This window comes from Bos taurus, chromosome 1 (assembly GCF_002263795.3).
Source record: "Bos taurus isolate L1 Dominette 01449 registration number 42190680 breed Hereford chromosome 1, ARS-UCD2.0, whole genome shotgun sequence".
Taxonomy (NCBI): domain Eukaryota; kingdom Metazoa; phylum Chordata; class Mammalia; order Artiodactyla; family Bovidae; genus Bos; species Bos taurus.
The window spans coordinates 5,485,800-5,498,199 of record NC_037328.1 but is presented as its reverse complement, the minus strand read 5'-3'; the positions used below and the strand labels follow the sequence as shown (position 1 = coordinate 5,498,199).

Genomic DNA, 12,400 nt, shown 5'->3' with positions numbered 1-12,400 from the left:
GAGTTGATGATGCCATCCAACCATCTCATCCTCTGGGTAATAATGTATCTATTTTCCTTATTAATATCTTCTAAGCATTTGACATCAAGGAAATATTGAGCATTAAGTTTTCAAAAGCCTGGAAAAAATGTCACATTTAGTTATTAAGAATCTATGCTCTTAACAAATTACATGTCTTCATATTTATTTTACAAAGCCCAGTAAAAGTTAAAATGAATGCTGAATAATGCTCTGAATAGTTATAGCCAAACTTATGATGAATATCAAATAATATTTTTTGAGCAAGTGGAGTACAAATTGAGGAATGATGATATGAAAGAAATAGTGTGGAGAATTGGATGGTATTGCTTGCAAAGAGAAGTTCTATGTAAATTGTGACCCTTCCACACAAAGACAAGAATGTTCATGCAGAAGACCCAAACAAAGAGCAGGCTTTCTTACATGTGATATAGTGCATTCTCATTAAACCCATTTGGGTACCACATTCTAATAACAACCAAATTAGAGATTTCCGATTATTATGCGATTGACTTAGGCCATGGCTTTCACATAATATAGAAGGAATACAAAAAATACCAACAAGAAAATTGAAATTAGGAAACATTTTCATTTTACTCTTTTATATATCATGCGCAGAATACTTTGCTGCTATTGAAACAGAGAAATGTAAGTATGTAATGATAAATTCTAAGTTGCTTAAGCTCACAGTACCAGGCTCCTTTGAAGCAGCGGTCAAATTCATTCTAGCCACTTAAAAATCATGAAATAGACCAGTTTTGAACAAATTAAATTATGAGGAATTAAGATTTATTTAGTTTGTGCATTGTTCAACCTCAACCCCCAAAGATGGCTTATATTGCAATGACTACCCATAACTATTCATTATCTGTCTCTGTTTTTCATTCTATGGCATATGCAACTATTGAGTGTATGCAATCATTTTCTATTTACATATAAAATGAGCTCTATTAAGAATAAATGCTCTCATTTTTAAAAAGTGTTTCCTGAAAGTGATAACACTAAGTTAGAGAGAGAAAGAGAGACTGGTTTTACTGAGAAATTGAGATCTTTTATATCCTCTGGGCTGTTATAGCAGGTTGACACATCTCTTAGTTTCCACATCTTCTTCTTGAGAAATCTTCCTAATTTTTTTTCCTTTTAAACTTAGTTATCAGGGATGATTTTTTTTTTTTTTTTAATTCCTGAGATACAAGCTGGTTAACCTTGGTGACTTACCTTCTAGCCTCAATTTTGTCATTTTAACACTTGGATTAAAATCACATATTTGGCAGGATTAGTCTAGGAACTAAAGGAGACATTATATTAAAAACACTTATTATCTAGTGGAAGGTGGTGACAACATCAGGTCTTTCTTGCTACTATTTTTATTAGTTTTAATTTACACATCCTAAAACAGGGAAATTTCTTCAGTCAATACTTAACACTGAATGGCATTTCTTATCCTCAAACAATTTATATAGCAGTCTTAAAAATTAGCAGAAAGAAAAATAATCCCCACGTGTATTTAAGTGTATTAGAAATAAATGACTCCATCTAGCAGAAGAAGATTGTTGTGCTGCAAGAGTAAAATGGACAGGAATAGGAATTTTACTATTTATCTTTCTATGGTGGGGGGTTGGGGGAGGTGGGGAGGAAGGAAGGGATGGGAGGAATTGGGAGATTGGGATTGGCAATATACACGCTACCATACGTAAAATAGGTAGCTGGTGGGGACCTGCTGTATTTTTTGACCCACCACTAACATAGAACTCACAAACTGAAAAATTTTGCTAAGATTTTCCACATTAGATTTATTGAAGCAACTAATTAGGTGAAAGAGGAGAGTGAAAAAGTTGGCTTAAAACTCAACGTTCAGAAAACGAAGATCATGGCATCTGGTCCCATCACTTCATGGGAAATAGATAGGGAAACAGTGTCAGACTTTATTTTTGGGGGCTCCAAAATCACTGCAGATGGTGACTGCAGCCATGAAATTAAAAGACACTTACTTCTTGGAAGAAAAGTTATGACCAACCTAGACAGCATATTCAAAAGCAGAGACATTGCTTTGCCAACAAAGGTCCATTTAATCAAGGATATGGTTTTTCCAGTGGTCACGTATGGATGTGAGAGTTGGACTGTGAAGAAGGCTGAGTGCCGAAGAATTGATGCTTTTGAACTGTGGTGTTGGAGAAGACTCTTGAGAGTCCCTTGGACTGCAAGGACATCCAACCAGTCCATTCTGAAGGAGATCAGCCCTGGGATTTCTTTGGAAGGAATGATGCTAAAGCTCCAGTACTTTGGCCACCTCCTGCGAAGAGTTAACTCATTGGAAAAGACTCTGTTGCTGGGAGGGATTGGGGGCAGGAGGAGAAGGGGATGACAGAGGATGAGATGGCTGAATGGCATCACTGACTCAATGGACATGAGTCTCAGTGAACTCCGGAAGTTGGTGATGGACAGGGAGGCCTGACGTGCTGCGATTCATGGGGTTGCAAAGAGTCAGTCACAACTGAGTGACTGAACTGAACTGAACTGATAGAATCTATTTCTCTTTCTTTTTCTCTCTCTGTGTATGTGTGTATTTCTCTCAAAAACCAAAATTTTGGAAAAAAGATGTGTGAGATAACTCTGAACATCTCTTTCCCATCCCATTCCATCTCATTCTATCCTATTATTTCTCACTAGAAGAAGTACTGATCACCATCAATAAATAGATTATGTGACCCACTAATGCTACAGAACTCACATACTGAAAACTTTTGCTAAGGAGATTTTCCACATGGGATTTATTGAAGCAGCTAATTCCATGTCTTCTTACTTGACCTTATCACAAACATTTTCTTCTATTTTATGTAACAGCGCACTATCTCTCTCCCAGTAAGTGAAACAAAATTCCTATTAGAGAATTTTTCTACCGTGGGTCACTAGATGTTTGCAAAAGAAATCTTAGATTTCTAGATACTTTTTATCAGATAAAATAACAAACTTTAGATGGAAAGATAATTTAGGATAAAATCAGAGTTTTTATTCTAAAAGGGATAAGTAATAATTAGAAAGCATGTTGAGGCAAATTTAAATCAATTAAAAATATCTCATATATGTCTCTGCTTATATCATAATCAAAAAGAATACTAACAAGTATGTGTTCAAGTTTGAATTCTTTCAAGTTAAACTCTTAACAAAGTTTAATGTTCCTTAATGTTCATATCATGTTTTACAGTTTATATGGCACTTTAATACACATACATTACATTATGAACATCACATAATGTATTACAAAAGATTTAGGTACTTGCTTCTTTTACAAAGATATTGCATTACAATGCACTCCTGATGGAGAATTATGTGTGTGCACATGTGTGCTCAGTCTCTCAGCCATGTCTAACTCTTTTTGATGCCATGGTCTGAGCCCATCAGACTTCCCTGTCCACTGAATTTTCAAGGCAAGAATACTGGATCAGGTTGCCATTTCCTACTCCAGGGGGATCTTCCCCACCTAGGGATCAAACCCTATAATCTGCTTAGATGGTAGAACCCACTTCTATAATCCCACTATCTAGTATTAAATTATTTGTCAAGAGTGAGACAGAGAGAAAGATTTGACTGGATATACAGGAGCCGAGCCAATGGCATTGTAGAAAGAATTGTGGCAGCCATCATGGATTTGGGAATTGTCTTGAAAGGCACAAGGGAAAAATAGATAAAGTGGCTTGGATAGGAAGACTGAAAGAAAGAAGCTACAGGGAGCCCCAAGGACCTAACTGAAGTTTCTAGAATGATAGATGATAGCGGTTCTGATGTGTTCGTTTTTAGGGAGTGGTCTGAGAAAATGTTTCACCCAGTATTCTAACCTTTGTGCCTTGGTAATGGACATAATGTCTACACATGATTTCGAATGAATCCATCACCTTACTGAAACTGCAGATAGAACTATGTCACATATGTTAATATTTAGTTGAATCTCCTGGGAGTTAGTGGTGAGGGAGACTTCCTTATATGTAATAAATCTTGTAAAATACTTCATTTTCAGATTTTTTTTTCTCTTTTTAAAGTAATCATTTCACATAATTTTAGCCATTAATTCTCAAAACACTGAATTAGAGTATTTGCCAAGACCAAGCATCTCAGGAAACCTGAGCTAGGACAACTAAAATGTAGGCCTTTAAAAATAGTCTAATGATACAGTTTTCTCAGATGAAAAAATATAATTTAATCTAATTGCCACCCACCTTGTTGGAAACCTTTCAAAAATATCACATATCTTCAAAGGAAATGTGGGAAACCAAAAGAATTAAAAACTGACACCTCTAGTCATTAAGATAATTAGAATTCAATCAAGGAAACATATATGCAAGCAAAAGCCTAGAACAAGTGAGTCAGAGAGGATTTCTCATCAAACATTCAAACAGTTAGCATCTTTTGACCCATTATATGTCAGACATGTGCTGTGTGTAGAGTGTTGAAAAAGACTGGAATGATTCCTTATCTCAGAGAGCTTACATTCCACTGACATTACCAGGTCTTCAGTTCAATTCAGTTCAGTCTCTCAGACATGTCCAGCTCTTTGCGACCCCATGAACCGCAGCACGCCAGGCCTCCCTGTCTGTCACCAACTCCTGGAGTCCACCCAAACCCATGTCCATTGAGTCAGTGATGCCATCCAACCATCTCATCCTCTGTTGTCCCCTTCTCCTCTTGCCCTCAATCTTTCCCAGCATTAAGGTCTTTTCAAATGAGTCAGCTCCTCGCATCAAGTGGCCAAAATATTGGAGTTTCAGCTTCAGCATCAGTCCTTCCAATGAATATTCAGGACTGATCTTCCTTAGGATCAGGACTGGTTGGATCTCCTTGCAGTCCAAGGGACTGTCAAGAGTCTTCTCCAACACCACAGTTCAAAAGCATCAATTCTTCAGTGCTCAGCTTTCTTTAAAGTCCAACTCTCATATCCATACACGACTACTGGAAAAACCATAGCCTTGACTAGATGGACCTTTGTTGACAAAGTAATGTCTCTGCTTTTTAATATGCTGTCTAGGTTGGTCATAACTTTCCTTCCAAGGAGTAAGCGTCTTTTAATTTCATGGCTGCAATCACCATCTGATTGCAGTGATTGCACCTGATTGCACCAATCATCTGAAGTGATTTTGGAGCCCAGAAAAATAAAGTCTGACACTGTTTCCCCATCTATTTCCCATGAAGTGATGGGACCAGACGCCATGATCTTAGTTTTCTGAATGTTGAGCTTTAAGCCACTTTTTCCACTCTCCTTTTCCACTTTCATCAAGAGGCTGTTTAGTTCTTCTTCACTTTCTGCCATAAGGGTGGTGTCATCTGCATATCTGAAGTTATTGATATTTCTCCCGGAAATCTTGAGTCCAGCTTGTGCTTCCTCCAGCCCAGCATTTCTCATGATGTACTCTGCATAGAAGTTAAATAAGCAGGGTGACAATATGCAGCCTTGACATACTCCTTTTCCTATTTGGAACCAGTCTGTTGTTCCATGTCCAGTTCTGACTGTTGCTTCCTGACCTGCATACAGATTTTTCAAGAGGCAGGTCAGGTGGTCTGGTATTCCCATCTCTTTCAGAATTTTCCAGTTTATTGTGATCCACACAGTCAAAGGCTTTGGCATAGTCAATAAAGCAGAAATAGATGTTTTTCTGGAACTCTCTTGCTTTTTCGATGGTCCAGTGGATGTTGGCAATTTGATCTCTGGTTCCTGTGCCTTTTCTAAAACCAGCTTGAACATCTGGAGGTTCATGGTTCATATATTGTTGAAGCCTTGCTTAGAGAATTTTAAGCATTACTTAACTAGCTTGTGAGATGAGTGCAATTGTGCGGTAATTCTGAGCATTCTTTGGCATTGCCTTTCTTTGGGATTGGAATGAAAACCAACCTTTTCCAGTACTGTGGCCACTGCTGAGTTTTCCAAATTTGCTGACATATTGAGTGCAGCACTTTCACAGAATCATTTTTCAGGTCTATTCAATAGATTAATAATAATCCAAGGTTTCATGCCAATGGTGATTTTAACATCTAGACTGACTCAGCACAATTACACTCAAACCCATCAATCTGTAACAAATGAAACATATAAAGACATATCAAGAGAACACAGAATAAGTGAACAAGAGCTGGTGAAATCTGATTGCCGCAACCCCATCCCCACTTTTCAACTCTATGACTCATATCTACAAATAAACTTTATATTAGCTGTCTCTTCTTTTTCTTTTTTTTCTTTGCCTGCTCACTCTTTATTGGCCACCACTGGTTTTTCTCTGCTGAAATGCTAGGTTACTGGTCATCAGTGCCCAGCTAGTGATCAAATTCAGTGTTTTCTTCTCATTCTTATACGTGCCTTTCTAAACTGTCTCATGGGACCAGTTTTCTACATTTCTTGAAACTCTCTTCTTTGAATCATTTATTTGATTCTGCCTCACTTGGATCTCTCAGTATCCACCTAACCATAAATTCTCCATTGTCATGTCCTTCTTTTCAGTCCTCAAAATGTACTCATTTTGCAAAATGGAGTACCATGCTTTTTTTTTTTTTTAATACCCTATGACTCCTCCCAGGATAGCTGCATCTTCTTTCATGCTTTTCACTATCAATTTTACATGTAGTTTAAAAATTTGCATTCAAAATCTTAACTAGTTTCAAAGAAAAGTCTTGCATGTCAACTAATTTCTAGGTATCTCTTGCCATGTTTGTTAACCATCAATATCTCAAAGGCAGCTTGTGAAATTTGGACTCATTCTTATACCTCCTTATTTCTACTAAGATAAGCCCTTTACTTCTGTAACCAAGACTCAAAATCTTCAGGTTGGTTTGGTTTTTATCCTTCTCTTAATCTTCATTTACAACAAATTAGATTAGGCTGTTCTTTTAAAATGTTCTCAATAGCTACCATTTGTTCCTATTTCTTTGCTTCTCTCTTACATGGACTTTTGCAAGCTCTTTTCAGGCAATATTGCAATGACTTTCCTCTGTCTGATTACTTCCTATATAAATCTAGTCTCTGTGTTGCATACAACTAAATTTAATTGATAAAACAGAATATCCTTCTTAAATCAGTTCAGATAACATCATCCTTCTCCTTAAAGCTGTTCAGTGATTGGCCAACAACAAGAATAAAGATTTACTGAGAACTATTTGCTGGCATATTGATACATACTTCACTTCAGAATTCAAAAACAGTGGGTCAAATCGGCCCTGCTTTCATCTATTCAATCAATGAATAATTCAGTTATCATTCATTTGTTCAGTAAGTAGTTATAGAGAATCTCTGAAGGCCAAGGATTCTTTCAAATTTTATTCAAATGACATACATCAATTGCCCCAATGTTCTTTTTTTTTTTAATTGAACAGGTTTTCAAAATTTTTAAAGGAAGAGATAGAAAGATATATTGGTACTCTGATTATTTTTGAAATCTTATAAGTCTTAGCCTGACTCCTAAAGGACAATCTACTAAAACTGTCAAAATATTTCCTTTTGGGGATAGGGAGTGATCTCTGAGCGAGGCAGCAAGATGGATGCAGGATTCTTCTGCGGAACAAGTGCAGAACAGGATAATCGGTTCAGCAACAAACAGAAGAAGCTACTGAAGCAGCTGAAATTAGCAGAATGCCTAGGAAAAAAAGGTGGACATGAGCAAAGCAATTTTGGAGGTTATAAAGCCTTGTATAACAAAACAAGTAATGAAAATCCTTGGGTTTGAAGATGATGTTGTGATTGAGTTTATATTCAATCAGCTGGAAGTGAAGAATCCAGATTCAAAAATGATGCAAATCAACCTGACCAGGTTTTTGAATGGAAAAAATGCTAGGGAATTTACAGGAGAACTGTGGCTCCTACTGTTAAATGCACAAGAAAACATCACTGGAATCCCTTCTGCTCTCCTAGAACTGAAGAAGGAAGAAATACAACAGAGACAGATTGAACAAGAAAAGTTGGCATCTATGAAAAAGCAAAATGAAGACAAGGATAAGAGGGATAAAGAAGAAAAATAAAGCAGAAGAGAAAACAGGGAGCCGTCTCAAAGCCCAAGAAGATGCAAATCCAGTTCTCCTTCCCCTCGAAGACGATCTTTCCCTGTCAGGGGACAGAGAAAGCGCAGTCATTCTCTATCTCCCTGTCACAGAACCAAAAGCCGGAGTCCTTCCTCTGCTCCAGAGAAGAAGGAAAAAATTCCAGAGCTCCCAGAGCCATCAGTGAAAGTAAAAGAACCGTCACTACAAGAGGCCACTTCTACTAATGACATTCTGAAAGTTTCCAAGACTGAACCAGTACTAGAGCCTAAAGAACCTTCTCCGGAGAAAAACTCCAAAAAGGAAAAGGAAAAGGAAAAACCCGGCCAAGATCTCGGTCATGTTCCAAGTCAAGATCCCAGACACGTTCTCGCTCTCCTTCTCATACTAGACCAAGAAGGCACCATAGATCTCGGTCAAGATCATACTCACCTAAAAGACAGCCAAACCCAAGAAGAAGGCCATCTCCTCTAAGAAGAACCCCACCGAGACGCATGCCTCCTCCACCAAGGCATAGGAGTAGATCTCCAGTGAGACGAAGAAGGCATTCATCGGCATCCTTGTCTGGGAGTAGTTCATCATCTTCTTCGTCTAGTTCCCAGTCACCACCAAAGAAGCCTCCGAAGAGGACATCTAGCCCTCCTCGAAAAACTCGTAGGTTATCTCCTTCAGCAAGTCCTCTGACGCGAAGGCATAGGCCATCACCTCCAGCTATTCCGCCGCCAAAAACTCGTCATTCCCGAACACCCCAGCAGTCAAACCATACAAGGAGAAGTCGTGTTTCTGTCTCTCCAGGGAGAACTTCAGGTAAAGTGACAAAACATAAAGGTACTAAGAAAAGAGAATCCCCTTCACCAGCACCGAAGCCTCGGAAAGTAGAGTTATCTGAATCAGAAGAAGATAAAGGTGGCAAAATGGCTGCAGCAGATTCTGTGCTGCAGAGACGCCAATATAGATGACAGAACCAGCAGTCTTCATCTTATTCTGGCTCCTCTTCCTCAGAAGATGAACGACCCAAAAGGTCCCTTGTGAAGAATGGTGAGGTAGGCAGGCGACGGAGACATTCCCCTTCCTGGAGTGCCTCTCCATCACCTCGAAAGCGCCAGAAAGAGGCTTCCCCTCATGGTAGACGGAGGAGAAGTCCCTCCCCACCTCCCTCCAGAAGGCGACGTTCTCCTTCTCCTGCTCCTCCACCTCGTCGACACAGGTCTTCCACACCACCACCACGTCGAAGGACTCCGTCTCCTCCTCCATGTCGTCGTTCACCTTCCCCAAGAAGATACTTTCCTCCAATACAGAGGAGAAACTCTCCTTCTCCACCTCCAAAGAGAAGAACGGCCTCCCCCTCCTAAACGAAGGGCATCACCATCTCTAACACCAAAGCGACAGGTTTCCCATTCACCACCTCCCAAACAAGGAAGCTCCCCATTCACCAAGAGACGTTCGCCTTCATTGTCATCAAAGCATAAGAAAGGGTCTTCCCCGAGTTGATCTGCCCGTGAGGCCCAGTCACCACAGCCAAAAAAACAGTATTCACCCTCACCATGGCCTCGCGCTCCTCAGACCTCAAGTCCTCCACCTGTTCAAAGAGGAGCATCATTGTCACCCCAAAGAAGGCAGTCCCCATCTCCAAGTTCTAGGCCCATTAGGATAGTCTCCAGGACTCCGGAACCCTAAAAGATAAAAAGCTGCCTCACCAAGCCCTCAGTCGGTAAGGAGGGTCTCATCTTCCCAATCTGTCTCGGGATCTCCTGAGCCAGCAGCTAAAAAGCCCCCAGCACCTCCGTCACCTGTCCAGTCTCAGTCACCCTCCACCAACTGGTCACCAGCGGTGCCGGTTAAAAAGGCTAAAAGCCCAATACCAAGCCCATCACTGGCAAGGAATTCAGACCCAGAAGGAGGTGGAAAGACAAAGAAGAAAAAGAAGGACAAGAAACACAAAAAGGATAAGAAGCACAGAAGCACAAAAAGACACAAAAATGAGAAGGCTGTAGCTGCTGCTGCTACAGCTGCTATAACCCCTGCAGCTGTAGCTGCTCCCACAACCACATCAGCACAGGAAGAACCAGAGGCAGAGCCAGAGCCTAAGAAGGAGACTGAAAGTGAGGCTGAAGATAACCTTGATGACTTAGAAAAGCACCTGCGTGAAAAGGCCCTGAGATCAATGCAGAAGGCTCAAGTGTCCCCACAGTCCTAGGTGGAAATGTTTGTTATGATGTAAATTTTATTTGGTTTGTACGCAATTCAATTTCAAAATTGCTAAAATGTGTTTGAGCTTTAGACTATAACATTTGTTGTAATAATTGCTAGGTTGAAGTTCACCATGTAAAAAAAAGGGCATGGATTTACATTGCAAAAGGTATCCACAGTGTATTAGGGACATTCTTTCATTGACAGCTGACATAAATTCGTTTAGAGTGAAGTATTTTAAGCCAAAAAAGAAAAATCCCCTTTTTAAATATTGTTGGCATTCTTATGGTTCCTTTAAATACCCCTGGCTATTCCCAGAGGTTTTTCTTTCTACTTTTTCTTTCCTTTTCCCTTTTTCTCATTTGAGTCTTAGCACCCATTTAAGTTATGATGCTTTCAACCTTGATGGTTTGCAAGCTTGCCCAGAAATAAAACCACTGTTGAACTACCACAAAAGTATAAATGAATATTTTAATGCCACAATCTTTCCTGTTGCCTGTGGAGTCTCTGCTGAAATGAATCAGGATTCGAGCTCTAAGATGAGACAGAAAATGAAAGCATGTTGTTTGCCAGGACACTGTGGGTTTATATAGATGTGTAACAAGTTGATTTGAAACACTGGAATTTCATTCTTTTCTCTTTTTTTGTAAAGGCTACTAATTAGCCCCAGGAAGGATCCTTCAGTTACATAAAATTTTGTTTTATGAAATGTCACGGCTCCGTTCATAACTTTGTCTTGTTCCAGTCGGTATATACAACTTTCAGAGCTCTTGTATTTGGAAAGCTGGAAGGGCCCAGACTTTGAAATAGTGTCTTGTTTTCACTGTTTTTGTTTCTGTTTTTTTTTTTTTTTTTTTATTTTAACTAAAGCTATATAAAGCTTGTGGATTAAACAGAATAAATTTCTAAATTAAAAAAATATATATATATATTTCCTTTTATCCTGGGATATGGTCCTGCGGTTCACCACTTTCTTTCAATCTGAGAATTAACATGATTAGAAGTTGTTAATGTATTTGCACTGTTTTTGTCATAAGGTAAAATTTAAAAAGTGGTGAAATAATATTTCTTGAACTCTAGTCTCTAGCAAAGTGAAAAAAATATCGAGGTCTCTATGTTTTTAAAAATATGAAAGAAAGAACATATTTCTTTGTGAAAGACTATTTCTACATACTGAATACACTAACCATACTGGCCAACTGTGTTCATGAAAAATAAAAACAGAACCTAAGATACTATTTGAAATATGATGTACTGAATCCTTATGTGAGACTCTCTTGTGCTCATTTATATAAACTGCCTGTCTCTTGTTGCTAATTAAATATGAGGTCTCACCTTTGCACAAGATAACTTACTTAATTTTCACAACTCTGTGTGGTTGGCACTAGAAATCAGGGAAAACAAATAACATGCTAAACAACACCCAGCTAATAATTTTTGAAGCTGGTAACCCTAGCTCGGTCTGAATCCAAATTCATCTTTTCAGTATAGTTCTTTCACATAATAATCTATGATTTGGTTCCAACCTTCTTTTTCTAATTTGTTTCTTTCCACACTCCAAATTATTTATCAATTTCCTCTCATCCAATACTTGTATATGCATTTGCTTTTGTTTGAGATATTGCTCTATTGTTTTCACATTTTGGAATGCTCGACTGCTTCTATGTGTGTTCTTACACATAGAAGAATGTGTAAGAAGTCTTCAGAAGTGTTCCTCTACTCTATGAGATTGCTACTTATAACAATCATTTTATGCCCTGTGGGGCCACCCAAGATGGGCAGGTCATGGTGGAGAGGTCTGACAGAATGTGGTCCACTGGAGAAGGGAATGGCAAACCACTTCAGTATTCTTGCCTTGAGAACCCCATGAACAGTATGAAAAGGCAAAATGGTAGGATACTGAAAGAGGAACTCCCCAGGTCAGTAGGTGCCCAATATGCTACTGGAGATCAGTGGGGAAATAACTCCATAAAGAATGAAGGGATGGAGCCAAAGCAAAAACAATACCCAGTTGTGGATGTGACTGGTGATAGAAGCAAAGTCTGATGCTATAAAGAGCAATATTACATAGGAACCTGGAATGTCAGGTCTACGAATCAAGGCAAATTGGAAGTGGTCAAACAGGAGATGGCAAGAGTGAATGTCGACATTCTAGGAATCAGCAAACTCAAATGGACTG

The 12,400-nt window shown here is 39.0% G+C and overlaps 1 pseudogene; it reads left to right on the top strand.

The window, feature by feature from the left end:
- Nucleotides 1-7,511: 7,511 nt before the first annotated feature.
- LOC783565 (serine/arginine repetitive matrix protein 1-like) lies at nucleotides 7,512-10,358 on the top strand (annotated as a pseudogene).
- Nucleotides 10,359-12,400: the final 2,042 nt, after the last annotated feature.